The sequence below is a fragment of the Acipenser ruthenus genome, chromosome 1 (genome assembly GCF_902713425.1).
Source record: "Acipenser ruthenus chromosome 1, fAciRut3.2 maternal haplotype, whole genome shotgun sequence".
In the NCBI taxonomy this organism is placed as follows: domain Eukaryota; kingdom Metazoa; phylum Chordata; class Actinopteri; order Acipenseriformes; family Acipenseridae; genus Acipenser; species Acipenser ruthenus.
Window position 1 is genome coordinate 5,665,019 of NC_081189.1, and position 14,489 is coordinate 5,679,507.

Sequence of the window (14,489 nt, forward strand, 5' to 3'; positions counted from 1 at the left end):
CTCTCTTTTGATGAACAATTGCTGCCTGTCTGTTTCAGGGCTTCATTGGACACTTGTGGCACTGCTTCGCCTGAGGCTGCAAGGAGGACTGTAGAGGGGATGGGGGACACAGATGCCCAGCAGGTTAACAGCAGTGTATTTCTGACAATGTCCTGGTTCATGAGCAGAGAATGGAGTCTTTTATTTAAAAGGACTGACCTTTCTGATTTGCTTCCAGCTCGAGTCACATGGCACTGCCGATGTCTGCAGAGCAAAAGGCTGTTCTGTCAAACCGCAGCCCTCCTGAACATTAACAACAGGGATTGGCCCTAGCAGGGCTTTAAATGATTGGAATGTTCTCCATCCAGTTTAGTACAGACCCGGGGTCAACTAAAGTGCTCATTTTACCCTAACCCTATGGTTATTTTGTGAACTACTTTTTAGAGGCCAAAGGAAAACGTGTCTTAAAGGCCATGCTAATCAAACATTTCCTATGCATTTGTTGTGATTTGAAGTAGACTGATTAAAAATGCATTAACACTTGATTTACCAAAAACAATGTATAAAAGAGAGTGGGTTCTATGCAGGTCTATTCAGCTGATTTAAACAGTGGCCGATCAAAATAAATATCAAACTTCCTATTATTTTTTTTTTTCATATTTATACAGACATAACGTAAGTCTAGTACTTTTCAAGTAAATGCATGTTATTTGATTTGCCTGTCTGGAATCTTCCATTTTATACCCCTGTTTGATTGTGTTTTAGTGTGTTTGTGTGTTGTAAGACTGAACCATGTGTGAAGTTCTCTTGTTTTCACTGTTTTTGAGAAACCTCCTTCCTCCTGCGTCTCATCTTTCTTTCTTTGTCTTTTTTAGTGTTTTGTTTTACTGTCAGTGCATTAACCCCAAGCACAAGCCATTCTAAAAGGGTGATTATTTTAGCTTCTGATGTACTATGTAAAATGGCTTTACTGTATTGGGCTTGCAATTTTAATTGTATTGTTTTAATAGTTTACTATTTTTGTACCCTAGCCTGGGTGCAGTGGCGTGCCGTGACAAAATAGACTGGGGTAACAGAGTCGTTGCAACACCCATCCCCCCCCCCCCCCCCCACCCCCCCCTCCTTTTTTTAAGTGGTAGCTACCTATAAGCCACAGATACCTTTTATAATTTCAATTCTGAAAGTGCCGAGTATATCCTTTCCCTTCCTGTGTCAGCTCGGGGATCTGTGGTGTATATCTCCCTTTTTTAATTATCTCCAATTTTTCAGAGAAAGTTCTCCTTGAAAAAGGATTCGTAACCAAATCGACTATGATGTCTCCGTTTTCTCACATTTCTTTTTATTTTAGTGTAAAATAAAATTCGAAATAATTAGATGTTGTAAAGGTATTTGTATTTATCAATGCATATTTATAAGCAATATCATGCAAATCCAGCTATCCTCCTAACTGCAGTGCTAACCAAGGAATATTCATGTTTTGGGGTTGCTCACTAATGATTGGTCAGCTGTCAGAGCTTTGACTTTCCCATTGGTTACTAAAGCAGGCCCTTCAAGTGAGGCAGAGAATACCCAGAAGATTTATGGCTCACCTCTGCTCACTCCTGATTGGTCGCCTGTCTGAAAAAAAAAGGACATTCTTCTACTCGCCTATTGGTTAAACTCACTCAAGACCTTCAAATGAAACGGAGAATACCCTCAACTGTTTTTTTTCTAGCGTCTGGTCGTTGTTTTAGACTTATGCGGGGAAAATGCAGATCTCTTAATGACTGATCACATCCTCTTCAGGAAACCCCTAGACTCTTAAAAAACCTGTAGTAAACCCTGTAAGTCATCTTGGATAAAGGCGTCAGACAAATAATAATTAGAGTAGTATGTTTCATAGTACGCAAGTGAGTGAGGCAACGTAATGTAATCTGACTGACGGTTTACTTGGCACTGTCTGGTCAGCAGAGAATACCTTGAAGGTCCTGACGGCACGCCACTGCCTGGGTGCAAGTGCTGGAGTGCCAAAGCCCCCAGCTGGACGGAGGGTGATTGACAACTGATACATTTCCCTGGGAGAAGCCGATGGGTATCCTGTGCATTCTTGCTCAGTTGCAGAGCAAATGCCTGCCACAGAAGGCCCAGGTTCTCCAGGTGGTAAATGTGCGTCGGCTGTGGTTATTTTATTGTCATTTTGTGCAACATTGTTTTAGTTAAACCCTTCTTAGGTGATTCTCTGGGTAACAAAGGATCTGTGTTGCTAAAATCATGTATCTTTTTTTTATTTTTAAGTGAAACCCCTAACTGGCAGAGTCAGAACTACAAATATAAAATGTTTATTTACTAAACAACCCATTGCCAACTGTCAGTTTTCCCCTGACAATAGGAATTGTGACACATCTACAAAAAAAACACTTCAAAGAAGAGTTCAGATTTCTTCACCTCCTGTTGTTGATTGCCATTTTAACTGCCACACTTTAAAAAAAAAATAAGACACCTACCCTGAGAGTGAGCAAGTCAGTGCAGGTAGGAACTTGTGTGGAAAGGACCGTTTCCTGTGTTCTGTTGTACAGTAGCTCTGCTAATAAAAGTTTGTTTTGTTTGAGATTTTTGTTAGTTTTAAAGAGACAGAACAGAACTTAAATAAAATTACTCACCATCACTTGAACACATGTTCTTATGAGACTCCTGCTTTCTGCCTGCCTGACCATTGGCCAACCTGTCGTAGGATGCCCAAGCAATGCTTACCTCACTGATCCGCTACTGGGTTAGAGAAAAGGGAATTTTACTGTAATGTGGTTGCATAATGATGACACTGATCCTGCAGACTCAGAAAGTAATTGTAGCCTGTCAGGCTCTCTTACTTGATTTCAATTTGATCATAACAATATCATATTAAGTACTCTCCGATGAAGTAATCTTCTTGATCACAGGCACTGGGGATCCAAAAGCTGGTTTTGCATACTGAATTGTAACTAAATTGAACCAGCAGGTGGCAGAAATGTTTGGGACACCATTATATTACCAGTGCAATAACTTGAAGAAATGCACATTGCATATATTTTGGCCCTGATACAGTAGAAGAATGGACTTCAATTGAGTACTGGTGTGTATTGGTTCGTATCACTGTGAGACTATTGGTCTGTCTAAATATAAATGTGTTATTACTGGTTCTATCAATAGATCATGCCATAGTAGCTAGCCTTGTGCTGCCATTGTTACTTTGATAATTGCAGTGCAATTGAAGTTCACTTGTTAAGATTGACCTTATCAAATTTGTGATGAAAAGTTTAAGTCAAATAAAAATAATACGCACACAATAAATATATATATGTATATATATATAGAGAGAGAGAGAGGAGAGAGAGAGAAGAGAGAGAGAGAGAGAGAGAGAGAGAGAGAGAGAGAGAGAGAGGTAGATAGATAGATTTCTTTGTGTAATATTCTCAAGAGGACTTGGCAAACTGATATGAATTAGTACCTGCCCCCACTAGTTCAGTCAACACTCCTCTCTTTGACTTGGGCAATGTTGACTTGCTGTTTATGTTGTAGGGTTGATTCATGTGAAGTACTACTGTTTTAAAACTGTCCATGTCCCGTCTGGAGTCCTAAGGCGACGTTGCCTATTGTTATCTTAATAAATGTGCTTGTTGCAATGGCTGAATTAGACACAGCCTCACTCCCACCACAGGACCTCACTCCCAGCTGAGGCAGTTCTGTCTCTCCAGACGGACTGCAGCAGGGAGGTTTGTGTTAAGGCCATGGCGACCAGCTGTCAACCTCCACAAACACACTCTCTGATTTTCCCATCTCCGAAGGGGAAATAGGCAACCTGTTTTACATTTCAGCACCTGAGCTTTTCTAGTTTTGGTTGTGCCATGCAAATCTTACTATGCATTTCATCTCACGAGAATTTAAGGAAACTGCACTGTACCCATCGCAAAGGTGGTATTCTCAGCATAATGCTGAATTCATCCCTTTCAAGAGCCGACACAAGGAGCTTCTTTGAGACTGTTGGATGTTTAACACTATTGACTATTTAGCATGTGGTCATTGACCACTTACATGAGGCTTCAGCAGGCAACAGGACAGACACAATTGGCTCCTGTGACTTATTATAGAGGAGTCTCATAGGCGCAACTGTTTAATTACTGCCATCATAATCTCCTTTCTTCTTTTTAAATGTGTGCCTTTTTACCAGATAAGAAACAGTTCAAACTGGCCCTGTATTTTACCTGTATTTTATTTATTCATTTATTTATTTATACTTTGTAAGTTACAGGTCAATAGTGTGCTTTTTAATCTATAACTTGCAGAACACACAAGTTTGCTAGAAATACTTGCCTCTTTTTTTTACTGTAGTTTGGCTGTGTGACAGGGAGGGCCTTGCCACTGGTTCTTGTGCAGATTTGTGCAGCTGGGACGTGGAACAGGAGACGCATTACTAGGCAACTATTTGAGCAGGTGGGAGGTCCAGATTGGCTGGGGGGGGGGGGCATGCCCGGGGAGGCTGCGCGCAGCTCAAAAGGCGTCTGCGCCACAACTCGAAGTGACTGCACCGCCATGCTACACAGAGGGGCACTTTGCTGACATCAAGGAGGAGAGTGTCCGTTCTGCAGAATAACTACTACGGAACCCTTCAACTGCAAGACAGTGCCTGTGAAGGCTCTGCCCAGCCAGGACCATTGCAACGACCCAGAACACTTGTGTTGTATTAAATCTGCACGCCGTGTCAACACCCAATACTCTCTTTCTGCCTCATTATTATTCAGTGGCGACCCACACACGTAACACTTCCCCTTGTTACAAGATGGTATTGCAATGGATGGAGTAAACGTCTATCACTTGGTTTCCACTCATATTAAATTGATCACATATTATTTGGGATATTATTTTCTGTTCATTCTCACAAAATAATTGTTAATATAATAAATGGGAGGGCTCACAAAATTATCATTATCATTATTAATAGAAACTCAAAAACTCACCGGTAAACAGCCTGAGCTTTTCAAGAAACCTTTTTATCTATTGTCTGATCAAATATGCATAAAGTAGAAAGGTGTGGATGATGGAGAGAGCAGATACTGTAGTACTAACATCTATATGTACATCACATTAGTAATTTATAAGACTACAAAGTGGGAAGATGGAGATTTTTTCCGTATTTAGAAAAGAAAGCTATTCTATTTTTATAACATAATGTTTTCATACAGAAGTTGTTTGAAAATGCTAACTCAAAGCGAACCTTCCGGTTAAAGCATGTTTTGTTCTGAGTCTCAAGGTTCTGGGTCTTGTTATATTTTGCTTTCTAAACCGGGGAGTCATGACATGGAATAATAGGTCACAGACACGACCAACACAAGTATGAATGAGGGATGTATTGGTGGAAAGCCCAGTCTGATTGATGTAGGAATTAGGAAACATCTCTGTGTATTGCTTACATTATGAAGTGATCAGCAAATGCATCCGTGTTTCAGGGAGTGATTCACCTTTGAGCAGGGTGCTAATATTTTCTAATACCATTTTATTTTGTGGTGTGACTTTTCCATGTTTCCTGTGGGGTGCAAAACGTATTTTGTGGGATTTTGCATCCCACAACAAACAACTCTGAAACAAGCCTAGGTTTAAATATATTGACTTCAATTTGTATTCTTGGTATTGGTGGATGTAATGCAGTGTTAACAACTGGACTTATACAATACATCAAGTTTGGTTAGCAGATTTGCTAGCACACAGTCAAATGAGCCATAGAGTCAGCATAGGACCCACTGGATTACCATCAAACATGCAAGTGATGTGTTCAGCTGGTCAGCTGCCACAGCGGTGCCACTGTAAGCCTGTGATTTAGAAACAAGAGCAGAAAGGCTGGAAACCCCAATCCTATAATCAGCAGCCTGTAGAAATGAATTGTATTCTTGTCAGACTGGATGGACTAAACATGCCAAATTGTTTTATCCATCTTTTAGCGACTACACCACACTGAAGTGAATGAAGGTGTGTGTGCTAAACTTGACTCAACAAGGTGGCCAACCCTGGTAACCCGCTGATGTCACTTCTAGTGCAGTGTAGCACCCAGAATGTCAGAACTGAAGCAGCTGCTAATCGTACAGATACAGCACATGAATACATGAAGGCATATTATTTCAGGGTTAGTACTTTGTTTATTCACGTGGGCGGTTCTGCACTTTCAGGCTACTGGATGTTCTTATAATAACAATATTAGTGTTTTTACATTGTTAACACAGCCATTTACATCTACTGGATTTTTGTCATTTTACCTTTTTATGTACTTTAGTAGAATTTCCTGTTGTTTATTGAAATATGTTCTTATTGCGTTTTTCACAACTTCTTTTTTTATCCTGTAATTTAGTCCTCTTGCCAGACGATGTCGATATAGCCTGCACAGTAAGCAACGTAATGAGCAGTCATTAAACAATCATCTCATTACGTTACGTTAGATTGCCTGTTTCTGGTATCGATCCCTGAACAGTATAGTATAATATAATAATGTATTGTAATCGGAGAATTTGATAGCTTATGTAACATATACAAGCTGGTTTTTTTCTTATTGGTTTTGTTTTGTTCTTTGAATATAATGTAAAAAAGGTTGTTCATAAGGAGCCCATAAGTGCTACTTATGTTTGCATGAATGACAAAAAAATTCCATTCTCAGTTCTTGTGCATTATATTTTGCTATTAAACTTAAGCATCGTCAGTTGGTTAAGCCGGTCTTCTTTCGTGGATTGACGTTTCTCTGTGAAAATGTGTCCATATGAAGAAACACTTCTTTCAGCAGCTACAGAATTGGTAACAACTGACAAATATCTTTTAGCCTTTCGTGCTAAATTGGGAAATAGTTATTTTTCATGTCTCCAAAATTCAGTCAAAGAAATTCCATTGCTGTTTCCTTTTGCATATAGCTCATATCCCTCCATTTCTGATTTAGAGTAAGCATCAAACCCTAGAATAGACTCTAACGGGCAGGTTTCTTACCCAAACTACAAAATTGTTGAGGGTTGAAAATCCTTCCTGCCTTCAGAAACCTGTGAGCTGGTTGAATAAAACGTGTTTTTCTTCTCCATTGTTTAGGGCTGTAGTAGCTCGTTAATTTTTTATAAACTTTGTGGAAAGTTTTAATACCCTGTTTGTTTATACTGGCATCTGTGCTGTGCAGCTCTTGTGCCATTGCTCGGTATGTATTTATTAATTCTGCAGCTTTATTATATGTTTGATGAACTCTAACGTCACAGCTTTCAAACCCCTGTATAAGATCCACTAGTACCTTAGCATGTGCTGCAGTCAGGGAGAGTTGAGACACCAGGTGGATATTCCTGTGTGTGATTTCTCAAAGAAATGCTTTTTGATTTTGTTGGTGCATCCATTTTTTTTCTAAAACAGCAAGTCTCGAGGTAAGTTTTTTTCTTTAAACGCATTAATTTCTAGAATGGCCATACTTGTCCTTTGTAATTATGGGGTATTTTTTATAAATGGGTATAGCCCTAGCTATGATATCTCAAAGCTATTAGGAACAGATATCCCAAAGCTATTAGGAACTGCTATCCAGGAGTTACATCGTTATTCTTTTACAAGTTGGTGCACCTCCAAAGCTTGTCCATTGATAGAAATATGTCTCTGGTCTTGCCTCATCAGTGCCAATATCTGGTCGTTAAAACTGGTAAAGACAGTCACGCTGGTACGTACCCAGTGCGGCGTTACGTCAAAAGAGATCTCTTTCACACTGAAATGAAACACATTTACAGTACTTATGTTAAATATACTGTATGTGTATGTGGCAAAGTGCACACCCCTTTTATTATTTACAGTATGTATGATTTGTGTTGTATTATTATTATTATTATTATTATTATTATTATTATTATTATTATTATTATTATTATTATTATTATATATTTTTGTATATGTGTGTGCAGACGGACGAAAGCCGTCTGATATTGTAAAGTGTAAAGTGTAGCTGGTGGGGATGGGGTTAAATCCCCATCCCAGTAAAGCCCGTGGGAATGTGGCTGGAGCCTTAATAAGGTAATTGTTTAATGGGTAACTAAGACTCCAGCCACAGTATAATAGACCCACTCCGGGCTCAGAGTAGAGAGTTGTGAGGAGAGTGAAGGATAGTAAGAGCGAATGCTACCAAGCCAGTGAACGTTTTTGTAAACATATAATTATTGTTTGTGTTTGTTTTGTTTTGGCCCTTGTGCCCTTTTTGTTTCATGTAAAGTCTTTTGTTTGGTTTAAATATTTATTTTGTTTATTTATTAAAGACGAGCGCAGCAGCGCCGTTTAGCCCTCCATCCTGTGTTTATGTTTCATTTCCTGGTCTGACGTCACCACACACACGCACCACTCTAGCCATCCATGACGATGTAACATGGAACATACATTAAATTGTATTTTATTTCCATGGCCGTTAAATGAGCAGCCATTTACCACAATGATTGACTTTGAAGAGTTCATTCTTTTTCCACAGAGATTCTTCGATATCTGATTGATTGTTTCTGGCTTGAAATATGGAGTTGAGTGCAATGGAAGAAAACTCCTGCAGATCAGATAAAAGGGTACATCATAATGAAAAGGAGCAGTTGCACTGTACAACACTGCAGTGGTTCAGTTATGATACAAGCTTTAACTATAAATAGTTTTATGCAGGAAAAAACTTCTTATGTCCACTAATTATGTCCACTAAACATAAGTTTGTTTTTGTAAGAGTACAACCACAGTATAACCATGCCTGATTGTAGCTTGTAATTAACAGTTTACTGAATCGCGGAGAATTTAACAGCAGGCTGACAGTGGAGTTTACTTAATTGTTTAGATGTGAGGCCTACTGTACTTTACTTCTTCAAATAGTATGCATTAACCCATTTAACACTTACTTAATATACAAATACAGAATAATGTAACACAATGAACACAATGAAATCTCAAATACAGGCAATTACAATCACGTCTCTGTGTTCAACAAGATAATGAACTTACAGCCTTCCCTTTCCCCAGTAGGTTCTGTAAAGAATGGCTGCATTTTTAACCACAATAAAGTTTTTTTTTTTAACACATCTCCTGATTGAGACTCTCAATGTTGGAAACAATGCTGTTTTGGAGTCTTATCTGAGACAAAGTTATAGGGATCTGAGTCTCAAGTTGTCATAATGCATCACCACAATACCTGCCCTTGGGCAATTGTCTGCATGCTAAATCAAGCAACAGAGGGCCTACAGTGCACTTTCACATAATGAATACAAGGGGCATTCAAACAACGCTGGCTACAGTTTGTGGCTAGAGAGAGGGGCTACTGTATAAGTCTGAAGTTCTTACTTAATAACGCTTTCTTTTTCATTTATTGCAACAAAAAATAGAGAAATAGCAGAGGCATCACAAGCTGCTTCACATACTGATCGTATAATAATAATAATAATAATAATAATAATAATAATAATAATAATAATAATAATTTAACGGAACAAACCTTTTGGCAAAACTGTCTTCCTGGTGTTTCATATGAAATTAAAAGTCTTACGCTACAAGTCTATATTTATGGAACAATTAGCTTAGACCTTGAATAGCAGACAAGCTGGTAAACAGGCATCTGATAACAGTACATGTGCAGTTTTAGTATCACTGAAGAGCGGAATCCTGTTCGACTCTTAAAAGCCAACTGCACTCCAGAGACACATTTTGACCAAGGCAAGTTGCGCTGTACAGTACAGCTGCTGAACTCCTCTTGCTGAAGTGGTTGATGGAGGATGTCCAGCTTACTGACAGACCAGACTCAAACCTATGACCTCACAGGTCTCGAGGCAAGATTCACGATACTAACTGACCATTCTCCACAGACTCAAACTTCCCACAGTCTGCTGCACAATACTGTCCCTGATTCAAGGTAAATTGGGTTACTGGCTAGACCATCTGCTTCAATGCCCTCTGAATGAATGTCGGATCTGCAGCAGTGTATAGGGGAGTCTGATTCCAGAACCCATAATGTGTGCATTACATCATTGTCACAGTCTTTTCCTGGTGATGATCTGGTTCATTTAGCCGGCTCGTCAGCTCAGAGGGAGGGCTAACCCTGCTGAACTTGTTAAAGCCCTGTGCTCAATGACACTTCCAAAGAGTACAAGTTTGCTCATCTGGAGGTCACCACTTTTTAGGAAAGTTCAGAAATATTTGTCAATCTATGTTAATAGCGGTAGTTTACTTTTGAACTCTCCCCCCTCCCCAACCACACAAGTTGTTGTTTGACAAAAAAAAGTACCAACATTTTTATATCCTGTCGTATAGGAAACCACTGATTTCTTTGTTTAACACATTATCTTTCTATCTGGTTTCAAAGAAAAGGGTAAGCTGACTTGTTAACGAGAATCTTATACATATTGTCACAAAGACGGCCAGAGTGGGTGGCGTCAGACCAGAAGCAGGAAGGAATACAAACACAGAGACTTGGATTTTGGTTAGGCTGAGCGCGTGATCGCGCTCAGCATTTAATAAACAGAAAATAAAAGGTTTGAAACACAAAAACACGGGACACGGCACTATACGCCAAAATAAAGAGACAAACAAAACAGACTAAACAGTGAACAGACAAACGGACAAACACGGTGAGTGAAAACACTAATTACTTTACTTTAGACTTTCTTTTCTCCTTCTCTCTCTCCCGTTCTCCACTCACCGAACACCAACCCCGACTGAGTGAAACTGTGCATCTATATATACTGTTGTGCTGGGATTCAATTACTAATTAATTACTCACTTGAATCCCAGCACGTGAATTCATTACGTGCAACCCCGTGCCACACATTATACACATTTTATCTGCACGTGAAGTGATGTGCCATCCTCGTGCCTAAATATAATTATACACTTTACACACACGTGAAACACAGACCCGTTTATATCCCGTGTACCAATCTATACACCAACATTAACATACGCACGCATATACACAACACAGAACACACAAATGCACACAGGGGCGGGGCACTTTGCCACAATATATATACACATGGTGAACTTTCAGGTTATTTTTTGTAGTTTATAATGCTTTTTTCCTGTTTGTATTATAGACAAATGATCTATAGGCATATTTTCTGGGGGAAGAATCCTGGATATCTAAGAACATAAGCAACTTTGCCTTTTTTCTGTACCGTTTCATCATGATAAAGCACTTTCAGTATAAGCTCAAATATTAGCACACTCCAGCAGTGTGCTGTCATGACTGGTGATGGCACAACTTTTAAGGCAGATGATCACATATCTCAATTTGTGGCCTTGTCCTGGAGGGAAAATCTCATAAATCAGCATGCATTAGTTAACACAAGTCAGCCTTTCCAAAGAAATGTTATTACATTCCAGGGAAAATCAAAATGTACTCAGACACTAGCAAGCACAAAGCCAACATCATTTGGAATTGTACTTCAGCACAATTTCAGTCTCCATTTATCAGGAATGCTCCTGGGAATAGGCTATCTAAACATATTCCAAAATGTGCTGCTACATTACCTGCACACAGGGGCTGACTGGATAATATTATGGTCTCCTGTTTCCTCCCTGTATCCACTTAAGTCTGAAGTCTGATGAGTCCAAATTAATTAATAAGGTGTATTTGTTCCCCACCATACCAACATCAACACACAGGGTTGTTAAACAGCAGCTCCTTAGTTAATATCATGGAAATCTCATGATTCAAGCACATTTGGTGAAATTTTAACTAGCAGTTTTATTAAAAATTGATCATGGGCAGGTAACACTGAGCTGAGAGACAAACCCATTCCGTTATGCGTCTTGATATAGTGTCTCTTGATATTCTGTAACTTAAAGAGAAAGTAGCTTCAAGTCTGTCCCCTTATCATTTTATAATGTTTCAGTGATTCTTCATGCAATTACTCAAGGTGCTTTGCCAGCCATAGACACAACGTAGGGCAGAACAGACGAAGTGTCTCTGTGTTAGTGAGCAGCACTTCTATCCAGGTGACAGGTGTATATATCCAAAGTGTCTCTGTGTTAGTGAGCAGCACTTCTATCCAGGTGACAGGTGTATATACCCAAAGTGTCTCTGTGTTAGTGAGCAGCACTTCTATCCAGGTGACTGGTGTATATATCCAAAGTGTCTCTGTATTAGTGAGCAGCACTTCTATCCAGGTGACAGGTGTATATATCCAAAGTGTCTCTGTGTTAGTGAGCAGCACTTCTATCCAGGTGACAGGTGTATATATCCAAAGTGTCTCTGTGTTAGTGAGCAGCACTTCTATCCAGGTGACAGGTGTATATACCCAAAGTGTCTCTGTGTTAGTGAGCAGCACTTCTATCCAGGTGACAGGTGTATATATCCAAAGTGTCTCTGTGTTAGTGAGCAGCACTTCTACCCAGGTGACAGGTGTATATATCCAAAGTGTCTCTGTATTAGTGAGCAGCACTTCTATCCAGGTGACAGGTGTATATATCCAAAGTGTCTCTGTGTTAGTGAGCAGCACTTCTATCCAGGTGACAGGTGTATATATCCAAAGTGTCTCTGTGTTAGTGAGCAGCACTTCTATCCAGGTGACAGGTGTATATACCCAAAGTGTCTCTGTGTCAGTGAGCAGCACTTCTATCCAGGTGACAGGTGTATATATCCAAAGTGTCTCTGTGTTAGTGAGCAGCACTTCTACCCAGGTGACAGGTGTATATATCCAAAGTGTCTCTGTATTAGTGAGCAGCACTTCTATCCAGGTGACAGGTGTATATCCAAAGTGCAAGAAGAACTCCTCAGAATGATTGCAGACGTCACAAACAGGTTGAAAAAAATGAAAGCCGTGCAGTTGGGAAAGCTGAGAACATGTAAACAGCTGAGCAGTTTTGGATCTGGTGGGCTCAACTTAACCCTTAGAAAGGTCTACTGCAGTGCGCTAGTTAACCTTTTTTATTATTATTTTTAACACCATGGTGGGAGTGAAGCATTTTAAAAGCATGGTCAACTACAAAAATTATACAGATGTATTTAGATTAACTTTTAATAGGAGGTACAGGTAGTGGACAAAAAAAATGGAAATACCTGGGTAAATGAGGGACACCAAGTATATTGAAAGCAAGGGCTTCCACACAGGTGTGGCTCATGCGTTAATTAAGCAAATAACATCCCAGCATGCTTAGGGTCATGTATACAAATGCTGGACAGGCCTGGTTGCCTAGAATTATGACTAGCATGGCTGCAAGAGGAGACCTCAGTGACTTTGAAAGAGGGGTGATTGTTGGGGTGTGTTTGGCAGAAGCTTCAGTGACCAAGACAGCTCAACTTGCTGATGCTTCACGAGCAACGGTGTCTAAGGTGATGTCGGCATGGAACTCCGAGGGAAAGACATCATCAGCAAAGGGCAACAGTGGGCGGAAGCGCATACTCCAGGATCGTGATATCCGATTAATTCGAAGTGCAAGGCAAAACAGGCGGGCAACTGCAGATCAATTGACTGCAAATTTCAACCTGGGGCGCAAGCAGCCAGTTTTATCAAAAACTCCACAGATTGGGATACCATAGTGGCCCAATGCCCTATTAAGTGACTTTACATTAGTGTTTCCATTTTTTTGTCCACTACCTGTATATTGTTATGAAATGTCCTCTACACAAGTATAGCTGTGGGAATAACACATGCAGCTACTTTCGCAGTCCCTAACTAGCATGATATGTGGCTGTCTAAGGTTAGGGCTAATTGGGTTCTGAGAAACCAGCCTTTAGACATGCAGTAGTCCACCAACTAGCCACATGGTTTGATGCAGGGGTAAAGAACTGACTAAATATAAACTTCCAGGTATATTATTACTGTATATATTATAATGGGACCAGTCCTTCTACAGTATATAGAAGCATCCAAGGGAAATGCCTATGGTAGTTAGAATGTAGGCTGGAGTCTAGGATGCAGTATGCTCTGTGCACTCCAAGACGACTGGTACCTGAGGGAACACTGAATGAAATTACATTTATATACCATTTCTATGTTTTTTTATTCATACATATTTGTTTGCAGGAAACTCATAGATTGTTAAGTAGTAATCACCCAAACCTGATCCTGTGAATGAACTGCACCTTTTTTTTTATTCCACCGTACAGCTCTGTATCACAACAAAAGACTGAATCCACATTCCCAGAGAAGTGATTGCTTTATTGCAGCACCCATACTAAAGATTAATGACAGCCTCTTCACAAAGATTAATATCCACACCTCACAGTTGCAATAAAATCCTGAAATCATCTCGCAGAGCAGCGGGCAAGAGGAAGCTGAGGGAGGCTTAGTAAGATTACACAGGGAGGAAAAGACCAATAAAAGTCATATTTTCTGTGTAAAATATTAAAGAAGTGCTGTGCTGCCTGAGCCGGCTTGCTTGAACGCAATACCAGAACGATTCTTTCAATCTAAAGAATACCTGCCTCCAAAAGTCAGAGTGAAGACAACACAAGCTTGTTTTTGCTTGTTGTTTCTATCAAATATTGTCAGTATTCTCATTTTCACTGGTTATCAAGTTTTGTTTTTCATTTCCTTTTTCAA